The sequence below is a fragment of the Schistocerca piceifrons genome, chromosome 1 (assembly GCF_021461385.2).
Source record: "Schistocerca piceifrons isolate TAMUIC-IGC-003096 chromosome 1, iqSchPice1.1, whole genome shotgun sequence".
In the NCBI taxonomy this organism is placed as follows: domain Eukaryota; kingdom Metazoa; phylum Arthropoda; class Insecta; order Orthoptera; family Acrididae; genus Schistocerca; species Schistocerca piceifrons.
The window spans coordinates 545382658-545397895 of NC_060138.1; the positions used below are offsets into that span (position 1 = coordinate 545382658).

General features: G+C 45.6%; 1 protein-coding gene and 1 pseudogene across 2 annotated transcripts in view; one reads left to right on the forward strand and one right to left on the reverse strand.

Moving 5' to 3' along the window:
- LOC124800079 (unextended protein) overlaps window positions 1-15238 on the reverse strand; it is a 504663-nt gene that overhangs the window by 66712 nt on the left and 422713 nt on the right. The window lies entirely within an intron of this gene.
- LOC124721412 lies at window positions 8982-9098 on the forward strand (annotated as a pseudogene).

The window sequence follows — 15238 nt, forward strand, 5'->3', positions numbered from 1 at the left end:
ACTTCTCAACAGAACCCCCACCAGTACAAATACACTTGCCCCAACGACGAACTTGAAGCAAAGAAGTCTTTGCCTTGTTGTTTGAGTCACTTTCCCAAAATTCTTTGACACCGTTATAACGGAACTTTTTTCTAAATAATGCCTCTGAGTGAGCCAAATAAATTAAAATCCAAGGGAGCCAAATCTACACTGTAGGGAAGATGAGGTTGTACCTCCTATCCCATTTTTTCGGTGGTTTCTTGACTCAGCGGTGGGGTATAAGCTTCGCCATGCACCAATATCGCGCCTTTCTTTGATTCTCGACCTTTATCTATCATTGCTGACTTTATTTTGTTCATCAGCATGTTTGTGTAGTAAGCACTGTTTACTGTACACTGATCTTCCAAATAATCACAACAGATAACGCCGTGGGTATCCCAAAAGACGATCAACATGGCTTCCCGCTGATACCATCTGAATTTCTTTCGGACAGGTGAGCTGGCGTGCTTCCATTTCATGCTTTGTCTTCTGGACTCGGGTTCAAAATGGTGAATTCAAGCCTCATTACGCATAACTTACTCTTTCTTTTCTGTACTTGATCTTGTAACTGATAATAAAAAAGAAGAAAAAGGATCACTGAATGTCCTATGGTATAGTTTGACACAAGGAAACGTCGGTTTGGTAATGGAGAGAAGTGTGAGAGGGCAAAAACTGTCGAGTGCAACCAAGGGATGAATACGGTGAGCAAGTTCAGTGGATATAGGCTGCATCAGTTATTCGGAGTTTGAGAAACTTGGAAAGGATAGAATAGTGTGGAGAGCTGCATTAGATCAGTTTTCCAATTTAAGACCGCATCAACAACACTTTTGTTTAGCAGCTTCGCATTTATACACAAGGCAAGTCCATTTTTTTCTGTGTAGGCGTACATTCTAAAATACTGTCATATTACTGCAAGACAAAGAGCATCTTGGAAATGAGCGACGTAAGATCAGAGCTGAGATCTGCTTCCCGCACTATGCACCTTGATCTGGATAACACGGCTATTAAATCTAAAGAGCTCGTAGTTAGCATAAAATACGACAGTTTCAGCGTTCACCACAGCACTCTTACGCTGAACAACAAGCAGTAAAGGGGTTCGATCACCACCGGCGGTGATGTGCTGGTTCTCCATGTCTTGCCGAAAGTTCTTTACATCCCACATCGACCTGCTGTGTTCAACTGGGAGATGCAGTATGACACACACTGGAGAGGGCTTTAGTCAGCTATCGTCGAGGAGGCGGATGGTCTGGTTGGTTACCGGAAGCACCATAGCTAGATTTTTGGGCACATGCAGATATTCGTGGATATCAGCCGTAATGCAGCAATAGTTACTTTGCCAATAGAAGACTGCACTGGCGTATCTGCAGACACCCGGAAAGATAATTACTTAGGGTTGCCGAAGAGCGGTGTCAGTATTGAGTTCCGTCCGCATCTCTCTATAAATAATGTTTCGTATAAAATTATTGGAATTATCAACGTTTTTCTTAAGTATATTTACATGTACAGTAGGCATCGCTCCTTGCGCTGAGAAACAAGCAAGTTCAAATGATTTAATAGTGTGATGAAATTAACGTAAACTATGAAAGATAGATTTTCTGAGGCAATAAAGGATGGAGACGAGTTAAGATAAAGGAAAAAAAGCGAACTGCACGAGTTGTGCAAATCGCTAGTCGCTGTGGTGGTGATTAGAGAGTAGTATGGGCACATAATGCATCGAGAAGGCCAGATCCCCAGGCAGATGTTGCAAGAAGACATCAAGAGGCTATAGGCCGAGCGGAAGGCCACGGCTGAGATGGATTCTCAGGGACTGAGAGGATATGTGTATGATGGTACTAGCCGGTGAATACTACATGGACTGAGGAAGATGGAGGAGGCTGATTGACGAGACCAAAAACCGGCTGTGGCTTGTGTGGCAAACATAGTAAGTTCAGCTGTGGATTTTTCTTAAGTTTAAAGAAACTTGCTGACATTTTAAATCCTGATATACATAAGGAATAGGGATTGTGAAAATGTCTCTGTGTATTAGCAGTTGCGACGAGTAACTTTGAAAACGAAACGATAGTTCGGCACCACTGGCCAACAGGCCCCACCTGCGGTTGTTTGGCTGCCTAGTGCTAGTCTTTATTTGATGCCACTTCGGCAACTAATACGTCTCAACAGTATGTACGACTTGTTTGCAACTTTTAAGACGACTTTACTGACTCCGAAGTGTTGCGGATATGTTCCAGGGAATTTAACGAAATTGTTTAAATGGCTCTGACCACTATGGGACTTAACACCTGAGGTCATCAGTCCCATAGAACTTAGAACTACTTAAACCAAACTAACCTAAGGATATCACACACATCCATGCCCGAGGCAGGATTCGAACCTGCGACGTAGCGGTCGCGCGGTTACAGACTCAAGCGCCTAGAACCGCTCGGCCACAGCGGCCGGCTTAACGAAATGCATTTCAGTGATTGCAACAGAAACTTTTTAAGTAGAGGGACCTATCAAAAGTATGAGAAGATAAACTTTATATGATTGTGATCATGATCACTACTTTCTCAGTCAATGGAATGCGAATTACGGGGACCGACTATCAGATGAAGATTCAGACCAGCGCAGTCCTAGCGTCAGGGATCTTGATTGTTGAATGGATTTAAGAGGTTCGCATATATTTAATATCCGTGATAGCATTTCTCTTATTCATGGGCCCCTCTAACTATAGGGTCAACACTCAGGAGCGCGAAGCTCACAGCAAGAAACTGGGAAGTATTTATTTATGGAGGTTCAATAAACTTTTTACTCGCAAATGCTGATATACGGAGACATTTTCACAATCCTTATTCCTTATGTATATCAAGATGTAAAATGTCAGCAAGTTTCTTCAAATTTAATAAAAATCCACAGCTTTACTTACAATGTTTGCCATACAAACCACAGCCGGTTTTTGGCCTCGTCAGTCAGCCTCCTCCATCTTCCTCGGTTCATGTAGTCTTCCCCGGCTAGTACCACTGTATTGTATTGCATTGAACTGGGCACCTAGAAACGACGGAGAGGCTTCATCCCGCCCTAACCCTCGCTGTTTCACAACCCCACAACAGGCTACAGCAGTCCATTCACCCCACCGCCGCCCCACACCGAACCCAGGGTTACTGTGCGGTTCGGCCCCCAGTGGACCCCTCGGAAACGTCTCAGACCAGACGAGTGTAGCCCCGATGTTTCCGTGGTAGAGTAATTATGGCGTACGCGTACGTGGAGACAGTGTTTGCGCAGTAATCGCCGACATAGTGTATCAGAGGCGGAAATAGGGGGAACCAGCCCACATTCGTCGAGGCAGATGGAAAACCGCCTTAAAAACCATCCACAGGCTGGCCGGCACACTGGACCTCGACATTAATCCGCCGAAAAGTAGGGTGTTAGACCGTGCGGCTAACGGGGCGGGCGGGTAGTACCATCATACACATATCCTCTCTGGCCCCGGCAATCCATCTCAGCCGTGGTCTTTTCCTCGACCTATTGCCTCTGATCTCTCCTTGCGTATATGGTTTTCTCACATATGTGAGAATGTCTGAGGTGAAGGGTTTTGCCGTCTGACATTTCCTTCTAATTGACTGTGGGATTATGTGGCATGAGGGGCATGCCCCTGACTTTTTGTTGTGGCCTAACTTTTTATGCAATGGTGTTTTGATATCGTGTTTTGTTTAGTCCAGGACTGCTTTGGGTCTGCTGAATTTTGTTGGGTTGTTAGGGTAGTTCCCTAGTGTGTTTATGAGTGGGTTTTCGGAGTTGCTCGCGGTTCGGTAAAATGCGGCGGCGAGTTCTCGAAATCTTTGTGTTAGCAGTTTCATTCCCGCCGCTTCGTGTGTGTCTGCCGTGGGGAATCGAGAGGGGACGTGTAATGCCCGTCGCAGTGCCCTATTTTGTGTTCTCTGCACCCGCGCTATGTGCGACTTAGCTGCATATCCCCACACAGGACAGGCATACTCGAATATCGGTCTTACTAAACTGCAGTAGAGCCTGACTCTAGTTGTTGCTGCGAGGCTGCTGCTGCTGCTGCTGTTTACCAATGGATATAGCTCATTCAACCTTGCTTTATTGCAGAGATCGTTTATATGCGTTCTCCAGGTAAGTAGTTGGTCTAAAGTGACCCCAGGTATTTCGCGGGTTTTTTCCAGGGGATTTCACGCCTGTGGAACCTGAGTGTTGTGTTCTCTCGTCGACGGTGTGCAATGGATCGTTTGCCTTTTCTTTGTGTAATCATGATCGCTTGTGTTTTATCACTGTTTACTGTTATCCTCCATTTCTTGGCCCATGTTTCAGTGTTGTTGAGGGGGTTTTGTAGTCTTCGTGTTACATGTGTCCTGTTGGTGCTGGTGGCAAAAAAGGCCGTATCATCAGCATACTGGGCTGTGCGGGTCTGTGGGGCGGTCGGCGTGTCGGCTGTGTACAAATTGTACAACACAGCCAAGGGTATCTGGCCTTCTCGATGCATTATGTACCCACACTACCTAAGTCGTCTCTCTCTAATCAGCGCCAGAACGACCAGCTATTTGTACAACTGCTGCAGGTCGCAATTTTTCCTTTATCTCCACTCGTCACCATCCTTCATTCCTTAAAAATCTGTCTTAGAACACCATTCTCAAATGTCAGGAGTTTTATTTTTATCTTTTGTGTTACAGCCAATGATCTTTATTCCGCATAGGAGGACAGGATGTATTACTGTTGTCCAGGTCCCAATCTTTGTGGATCTGTATAGAAGCCGGGACTAGCAGCTTTCAGAGTCCAAGCCATGATTTCTTTCCTGTCTGGGTTCTTGCCATTATTTCCTGGCCCATCTCATTCCTTTCACTGAGTTGTGCCGCAAGATATTCGAACTCTTTTACACTTTTCAAAGACCTTATCACGCGCATCTGGAGGTCTGTCATCGTTCTCTCTGTTCATGACGAGGTATTTAGTTTTACCCGTACTCATCTGCAGGTCTGCTCTCATTGTCTCTTCCATTAACATTCTTGCCAACTGAATCGGACGTTGCTCATTCTGTGCTATTAGAGCTACGTCGTCCGCATAGGCCAAGGTTTTGATCCTGCCACCCAGCTTGTTAACTTTCTCAGCACTCTTTGACGAACTAGATTAAACAGAAGGCGGGAGAAGCAGACTCCTTGCCGCACTCCAGTCTTTACGTCGAATTTCTCTGACATCTTTCCATTTTCTTCCACCATGCACGTTCTCTCTTGTATAAATGCTTCTGTTTTATTAGTTTACTAGGAGCCTCCCTCTCCGTCTGTGTGTGTGTGTGTGTGTGTGTGTGTGTGTGTGTGTGTGTGTGTGTGTAGAGGGAGGGAGAGAGAGAGAGAGAGAGAGAGAGAGAGAGAGAGAGAGAGAGAGAGAGAGAGCTCCATTGAGTAGTCGACACCTGCAGTTCTGCCGGACGACATTTAAGTGAGAACGCAGTGTCTCCTATATCTCTATGAAGTCACACCAAATCTTACTATGCTACTGTCTAATTCTGTTACATTTGCTACTCTTAATGGCTTCTGCTGCTGCATTTTGCAACTGGGCAGGTCAACCTGTCCAGTAAAATCTAGTCCTTGCCAGAAATTCTTGAACCTACATTCAGTGTACCTACCTGGGCCATCCGACTCGTAGGGTCAAAAAATGTTGGAAACTATTCCACTGCTGGCCTCTGGTTCCTGTGTTTGTACATTCAAGTTATGAACGTATAGTGCGAGAGAACTCACTGCCCGCCCCTTATTTCCACTGAAATGATACACAAGAACACAATAACACAAGGTACTTGAATCAACACACCTCTGTTATAGCAAATACCAAGACGCAGTGCGTTATGCTCATTGCGGAGCTTGCCAGCCTATTACATACAGTACGTCCACTTGACGTGGAGTCTCCGACCTACCTCGTCGCCCTTAAAGTTATCACCACCATTAGATTCTCAATAGCAAATGAGAAGTCGTATCGTCTCAGTTATGTCACTGAATTCGTGATTTCCTGTCAGAGAGGTCACAGTTCGTAGTAAGTGACGGAAAGTCATCGAATGAAACAGAAGTGATTTCTGGCGTTCTCCAAGGTAGTGTTATAGGCTCTTTGCTGTTCCTCATCCATATAAACGGTTTGGGAGTCTACCTGAGCAATCGGCTTAAGCTGTTTGCAGATGACGCTATCGTTTGTCGACTACTAAAGTCATCAGAAGATCAAAACAAATTGCAAAACGATTTAGAAAAGTTTTTGAATTGTGCAAAAATTGGCAGTTGACCCTAAATAACGAAAAGGGTGAGGCCATCCACATGAGTGCTAAAAGGAATCCGTTAAACTTCAGTTACACGATAAATCAGTCAAATCTAAAGGCCGTAAATTCAAGTAAATACTTAGGAATTACAATTACGAACAACTGAAATTGGAAGGAACACGTAGAAAACGTTGTGGGGAAGGCTAACCAAAGACTGCGTTTCATTGGCAGGACCCTTAGAATACGTAACAGATCTATTACGGAGACTGCCTACACTACGCTTGTCCGTCCTCTTTTAGAATACTGCTGCGCGGTGTGGGATCCTTGCCAGATAGGACTGACGGAGTACATCGAAAAAGTTCAAATAAGGGCAGCACGTTTTGTATTATTGCGAAATAGGGGAGAGTGTGTCACAGAAGTGATACAGGATTTGGGCTGGAAATCATTAAAAGAAAGGCGTTTTTCGTTGGTACGGAATCTTCTCACAAAATTCCAATCACCAACTTTCTCCTCCGAATGCGAAAATATTTTGTTGACACCGACCTACATAGGGAGGAACGATCACCACCATAAAATAAGGGAAATCAGAGCTCGTAGGGAAAGATATAGGTGTTCGTTCTTTCCGCGCGCTTTACGAGATTGGAATAGTAGAGAATTGTGAAGGTGGTTCGATGAACCCTCTGCGAGGCACTTAAATGTGATATGGAGAGTATCCATGTAGATGTAGATGAAACCAATGAACTTGACAATAAAATTAATCTGGGTGGATTTTATTAATAATAATAATAATAATAATAATAATAATAATAATAATAATGGTCCATGGTCAATCGCAGGATTTTTATTCATCATCATTCTTCATTTATTTCACGGGCGGCGATGTCTGTTAATGCGAAACATTGCAACATGCACCGTGGTTCGGATCCATGTTGGACTATAGGTCTCGCTGTAACTCATTCAGTAAATCAGTTCGATTCTCAGAGAAAATCACGAGCGTAACATCTCCAATAGAACTATGTCTGTTAAGGCACTGCGGTATTCAAACCAAACTTTGGATTCGTTACAGCTCTGTTTTAATTGCAATAATAACAACAATAAAACAATCATCCACGCAATACTACGATGATATATAATCTAATCAAGCATGCAGATCTGCTTTTTTTTACTTTAAGTATATTTTTTATTCAAAAGTGGATGAAATATTTTAATTTTCGTGATTTAAAATAAAATATTGTTCATATATATATTTTTTTATATGCAGCTACCTGACGATCTGCATGATCAGAACCAGTTTTCATAGTTTAAGGAGCAGCTGATCATGGTGATCAAGACACACTTTGTATTTCAAGAAACTCTTCACGTTCCCATCAAAAGATGGAAAACAAACCCTGAGCTCCGGCTAATTTTAATCTCGCTAATGGAAGCCGGCTGGTGACAGACGCTAACCCGCCTGAAGCGGCGCTCCAAGGGCGAAGTCGAAGCGGGCGCATCAGACGGGCAGAAATCTCTGGAACTCGGCAGAGACTCTACTGAGGCCGCGGCGGCGTAAGCAGCAGTGGGTGACCCGGTTAGGCACGGGCTGACGCTGGTTCTGACGACAGGCGTCTTCCGGCCGCGGCACCGCAGAAAAACAAACAGCGCCAAGTGATTTGCGACGCTGACGGGTCGATCACGGCTGCAACCGGAGTGTGTGGTGGGGGGATGGGAGGAGCTGGGGAAGGGTGCAGCCTTGGCGCGGGACGGATATACGGCGGGTCAGGCGAACAAGCGCGCGAAATACGGCGCCCATAACTCACGTGCACGTGCCAAAACTGTGCCACCACCTGGCACTGGTCTCCACTCTCGCGCGTTGCTTAAGGCGAGAGATAATACGCGCACTTACGAAACTGTAAACGCTGTCGTCCGGCTAAATTCAAGTTTAGTCCAGGCGTGAAACAAGTCAGCAGCTACGTCTCGCGCCAACTGCAGCGTCTTTCGAAAACAATAGGAATTACTGTAGCACAGCTACACATTTGCGATATGCATTTGGCTCGCTACGGGCGTATGTTAACGAATCTAACAGCGGCAGAACACAAAACTAACAATGTTTAAAGAATGAATTTTCCACTCTGCAGCGGAGTGTGCGCTGATATGAAACTTCCTAGCAGATTAAAACTGTTTGGCAGAACGAGACTCGCCCGCGAAAGGCAAAGGTTCCCGAGTTAGAGTATCTTTCCGGCACATAGAAACCACCTAGCAGATAAAAACTAACTGTTTATTTTGCTTCGATATTATTTTTTCAGGTTTATGGAATTAAGTTTGTGGTGAAACGCCAGACCATAGCATAACCCAAGGTCGAGGTGCAAAGCCGTCGAATGTGATGCCAGGAGAAGATTGTCGGCTTCACTTACTCAAAAACTTCAGTAGTTAATCAGAAGACAGAGTTCTGATGTTGACGCCTCACATTACTCCGAAGTGAAAGTTCGGCACTATATCACGTGCGACAGAGTTATATTTACTGGTACGCTCTTTGATATCTTATTATTAAGCTGGTAACGTCACGATGAAATAAATATATGACGTGCAATTCTGCCACTGTTTCCAGCATTTTAAGTACTCAGACATCTTAGACTGCTATCCTGTATTTTGTATTTTTCCCTAGATTTTCTTAGAGAATTCTACAGCAAATAATATAATTTCAATTAACCCATTCAGTTCTTACATATCAGCACATTGGAACACACTATATATAACAGATGCCAACGGCCTGCCGCAGTGGTAACACCGGTTCCCGTCGGATCACCGAAGTTAAGCGCTGTCGGGCTGGGCTGGCACTTGGATGGGTGACCATCCGGTCTGCCGAGCGCTGTTGGCAAGTGGGGTGCACTCAGCCCTAGTGAGGCAAACTGAGGAGCTGCTTGATTGAGAAGTAGCGGCTCCGGTCTCGGAAACTGACCTACGACCGGGAGAGCGGTGTGCTGACCACATGCCCCTCCATATGCGCATCCAGTGACGCATGTGGGCTCAGGATGACACGGCGGCCAGTCGGTACCTTTGGGCCTTCGTGGCCTGTGCGGGAAGAGTTTAGTTTAGTATACACTCCTGGAAATTGAAATAAGAACACCGTGAATTCATTGTCCCAGGAAGGGGAAACTTTATTGACACATTCCTGGGGTCAGATACATCACATGATCACACTGACAGAACCACAGGCACATAGACACAGGCAACAGAGCATGCACAATGTCGGCACTAGTACAGTGTATATCCACCTTTCGCAGCAATGCAGGCTGCTATTCTCCCATGGAGACGATCGTAGAGATGCTGGATGTAGTCCTGTGGAACGGCTTGCCATGCCATTTCCACCTGGCGCCTCAGTTGGACCAGCGTTCGTGCTGGACGTGCAGACCGCGTGAGACGACGCTTCATCCAGTCCCAAACATGCTCAATGGGGGACAGATCCGGAGATCTTGCTGGCCAGGGTAGTTGACTTACACCTTCTAGAGCACGTTGGGTGGCACGGGATACATGCGGACGTGCATTGTCCTGTTGGAACAGCAAGTTCCCTTGCCGGTCTAAGAATGGTAGAACGATGGGTTCGATGACGGTTTGGATGTACCGTGCACTATTCAGTGTCCCCTCGACGATCACCAGTGGTGTACGGCCAGTGTAGGAGATTGCTCCCCACACCATGATGCCGGGTGTTGGCCCTGTGTGCCTCGGTCGTATGCAGTCCTGATTGTGGCGCTCACCTGCACGGCGCCAAACACGCATACGACCATCATTGGCACCAAGGCAGAAGCGACTCTCATCGCTGAAGACGACACGTCTCCATTCGTCCCTCCATTCACGCCTGTCGCGACACCACTGGAGGCGGGCTGCACGATGTTGGGGCGTGAGCGGAAGACGGCCTAACGGTGTGCGGGACCGTAGCCCAGCTTCATGGAGACGGTTGCGAATGATCCTCGCCGATACCCCAGGAGCAACAGTGTCCCTAATTTGCTGGGAAGTGGCGGTGCGGTCCCCTACGGCACTGCGTAGGATCCTACGGTCTTGGCGTGCATCCGTGCGTCGCTGCGGTCCGGTCCCAGGTCGACGGGCACGTGCACCTTCCGCCGACCACTGGCGACAACATCGATGTACTGTGGAGACCTCACGCCCCACGTGTTGAGCAATTCGGCGGTACGTCCACCCGGCCTCCCGCATGCCCACTATACGCCCTCGCTCAAAGTCCGTCAACTGCACATACGGTTCACGTCCACGCTGTCGCGGCATGCTACCAGTGTTAAAGACTGCGATGGAGCTCCGTATGCCACGGCAAACTGGCTGACACTGACGGCGGCGGTGCACAAATGCTGCGCAGCTAGCGCCATTCGACGGCCAACACCGCGGTTCCTGGTGTGTCCGCTGTGCCGTGCGTGTGATCATTGCTTGTACAGCCCTCTCGCAGTGTCCGGAGCAAGTATGGTGGGTCTGACACACCGGTGTCAATGTGTTCTTTTTTCCATTTCCAGGAGTGTATAATAGATACATTATATACTCCTCTTTGAAATTCTGAAGGCAGCAGGGGTAAAACACAGGGAGCGGAAGGCTATTTACAATTTGTACGGAAATCAGATGGTGGTTATAAGAGTCGATGGCCATGAAAGGGAAGCAGTGGCTTAGAAGGGAGTGAGACAAGGTTATAGCCTATACCCGATGTTGTTCAATCTGTAAATTGAGCAACCAGGAAAGAAAAAAAAAAGAAAAAGAAAAATCTCGAGTATGAATTGAAGATCACAGAGAAGAAATAAAAACCTTGCGGTTTTCCGATGACATTGCAGTTCTGTCGGAGACAGCAAAGGACTTAGAAGAGCAGTTGAACGGAACGGACAGAGTATTGAAACGAGGATGTAAGATGAACATCAACAAAAATGAAACAAGGATAATGGAATGTAGTGGAATTGAATCAGGTGATGCCGAGGGAATTAGATCAGGAAACGAGACACTTACAGCAGCAGATGAGTCTCGCTATTTGGGTAGCAAACTAAATGATGATGGCTGCAGTATAGAGATATAAAGTGTAGATTGGCAACAGCAAGAAAAGCATTTATGAAAAAGAGAACTTTATTACCACTGAATATAGACTTGTTCGGATGTCTTCTCTGAAGGTATTTATTCGGGGTGTAGGCATGTATGGAAGTGAAACATAGACGATGATCAGTTCAGACAAGAAGAGAATAGAAGCTTTCGAATTGTGATGCTACGGAAGAATGCTGAAGATTAGATGGGTAGATCACGTAACTAATGAGGAGGTACTGAATAGAATTGGGGAGACAAGAAATCTGTGGCACAAGTTAAGTAAAAGAAGGGATCGGCTTATAGGATACAGTCTGAGACTCAAGGTATCACCAGTGTAGAGTTACAGGGAAGTGTGGGGGGTAAATAAGAGTAGAGTCAGTCCAAGAGTTGAAAGTAACCAATTCAGAAGGATGTAGGTTGTTGTAGTTACTCGAAGGTGAAGAGGCTTGCACAGGGTAGAGTACTGTGGAGAGGTGCATCAAACGAGTCTTCGGACTGAAGACGACGATGACATTTTTCAATGGTTGATTTCGCTTTTGGATTTATTCTCAAGTTTTTCCCAGTCGTCCATAAGGTTAAATGGCGAATTTCTGTCATTTCTGTCCTTTCTGAGCCACTCGTTATACACTTGTGTTACTGTCAAGTGCAGCATCATCAAAGAACAATAAAATACTTTTCACAATATACAATTTATAATGGTAAAGAAAATAAGTGCTAGTCATATTATGAACACTTGCTGCATTAGCTCATAATGTGTCACTCGTTGCTCACATCGAAGTACTGCCCTGTAGAGCGAAATAAAGGCCTCGTGTTTTTACGCCCTAGAAACAGGGAGAGGAGGTTGTAACAGTGTGTGCTTCAGTATTCTCACAGCAGGATCGCTTCCAAAGACTCCAATGCCCGGCGCACTGCAACAATTGAACAGTGACCAGCACTTTTGAATGCTAACAGTGCGTCAACATACTCTCTCAGTGTAGTGTGTATAAATCTACGTTTGTTCTCACTAAAACACGGATTACTTTAGAGAATGAGATTTTCACTCTGCAGCGGAGTGTGCGCTGATATGAAACATCCTGACAGATTAAAACTGTGTGCCGGACCGAGACTCTAGCTCGGGACCTTTGCCTTTCGCGGGCAAGTGCTCTGTCAGGAAGTTTCATATCAGAGCACACTTCGCTGCAGAGTGAAAATCTCATTCTGGAAACATCCCCTAGGCTGTGGCTAAGCCATGTCTCCGCAATATCCTTTCTTCCAGGAGTGCTAGTTCTGCAAGGTTCGCAGAAGAGCTTCTGTAAAGTTAGGAAGGTAGGAGACAAGGTACTGGCAGAACTGAAGCTGTGAGGACGGGTCGTGAGTCGTGCTTGGGTAGCTCAGTTGGTAGAGCACTCGCCCGCGATAGGCAAAGGTCCCGAGTTCGAGTCTCGGTCCGGCACATAGTTTTAATGTCAGGAACTTTCACGGATTACTCTAGTTCTAATGCTTCATTTTTCCTTAAAAATCTAACGTACTCATAACACGTCTTTTTTGACCATGTAGTTTCATTCCCACATGATGTCTTTGAACAATAAAATCTATGAATTTCTGGAAAACCATGGTTTGCACACAGCTATATCATAACTTTATTAAACAAACCGTTTCAGTCAGAAGCGGACCATACTCTGGTATAATGTGACATTATTTAATCAGATACGTGACAAATCTTAAGTATTAACAAGTATCATGCTATAAACCAACATTTTAAATTCAACTGCAATACTGGGGTACATACAATACACAGTAAGTAATGTGGTGAAGCACATCGCAAGACTGAAGTGCATGTCTCCCTAGTACAGAGATGCATTTTGTTTCCGACAACTAGGAGGCACAGCCACGGTACCAAGCGAGCCAGCGCAACGAAACTGTAAAGAGTACTTTTTTGCGACTGTTGTTTCGTTTGTCTGCGGCATTGGATTGATCGGCAATGAAGCAATTTAAAGAGCAACGCTTAAGCGATGCGGGTTACGACTGTGTGTTCTCCTACGTTTTGAACTGTATTACACAAGAAAGTATTATTAAAATGTTTAAGTCACAACGATTTCAATAAACGAATAAACAAGTTAATGGGCGACGAGGATTAAACAAAAAATTGGGGGATATCAGCGAGAGGGAAAAGGAGGGGGGGGGGGAGGGGTAGAGAGAGGAGATGTGAAAAGTAAAGTTTGCCTAGGATGCCAGTTATCCTACTTATTCCACTGGGGAGTCAAATTTTGGCGTACATATCCAGGCCGATGAGGAGGGAGACAAGGATCTACCAGGGGCAAAATCCATTCCCTCGTTTGTCCCGTAAAGCGACTACCAAAATAACTGGTTTCAAATGAAGTGGTAATATCTATTCTCCCACAGAAAAGTTAGAACACGGGTTGCTTTCGTTACATCGCCATCGAGGCTCTGGGACAAGCACCGGCCGAGATGTAAGAGGCGTGTTTTTTAAGTAAGTACCGTTTTGAAGTTAAAGAAGACCTGCTTATATATCTCAATAATTTTATTTTTACATGAAAGCCTGTACCTTAACCTACACACTGACGCCATTACAGTCTGATTCTTCCTTGTTTACGTTGTGTACTGAGTGTTTAAGATGCCTCCGATAATCATGAGTCCCGCCGACTGTGAAGTACGGGATATTATAAGATTTCTTAGTGCTAAGGCCTAAAAGCGTTCGATGTTCATCGTGAGATCTGTGCAGTTTACGGAGAAAACATTATGAGTGATGGAATGGTAAGAAAGTGGGTGAGAGCATTTAAAGATGGCCGCACAAACGTGCATGATGAACAACGGAGTGGGCGTCCTTCACTCGTTAGTGAAAGTTTGGTGCAGGAAGTGGACAATAAGGTGAGAGAAAACAGACGCTTTACGATTTCCTCCTTGTGGGATGACTTTCCTAATGTTTCTCGCAGTGTTTTGTATGGTCTTGTGACCGAGCACTTGAATTACCGAAAATTGAGAGCACGTTGGACACCGAAAATGTTGACGGGTGTGCACAAAACCAAACGTTTAGACAGTGCATTGACTTTCCTTGAGCGGTACCACAATGACGGTGATGATTTCTTAAGGCAAATTGCTACGGGCGATGTAACATGGGTGGCCTACGTCACACCAGAATCAAGGCAACAGTCCACGGAAGTTGAGCGACCAAAGATCTCATCACATCTTTTCGATGGGAAACTCGAAATCATCCTCCGTACAGCCTCGATCTTGCGCCCAGTGTCTACCATCTGTTCCTACACTGAATAAACACCTGGGCGGTCAGCGTATTCAAGACGCTGACGAAGTCAAAACAGTGGTGATGGCGTGGTTAACAAGTCAGGCGGCAGACTTCTATGAGGAGGGTATTCAAAAACTGGTACAACGTTATGACAAGTGCCTCAATATTGACGGAAATTACGTAGAAAAGTAGAGTAAGGTACAGGCTTTCATGTAAAAATAAAATTGAGTTATCTTAGCACGTCTGTTTTTAATTTCAAAACGGTACTTACTTAAAAAACACGCCTCGTAATTAACGTACGCCGTAGGTCGAGGATGTCTGCACGTCAGTGGGAGGTGTGGCGCACGGTCAGGGTCACTGTAGAGATGCAGTGCTGCCCTCTCCCTCTGCAAACCCCTCACCCCCAGACACTCTCCCTGTTCCACGGAATATCGCTGAGGTTATACCCCTCGAGAATTATCACTGAGTCACTAGTAAGGCTGGAGGATACTTTACGATAGTAACATAGTGATGATTTTATCTCTTCCTTTTGCAATTCACAGCTTTTCCTCAATAAATGCAAGTAAACCCCTACCCCGTTCACAGCTGTCACACCCTCCTAATCGCCTGCCGCTTGCACAGTACTACATGCACGCGGCAGCGACGTGTTGAGTGCCTTATCGCATTAGCGAAGTATTTATGGCGCCTAACTGGCAGAATCACATTGGCTCAAT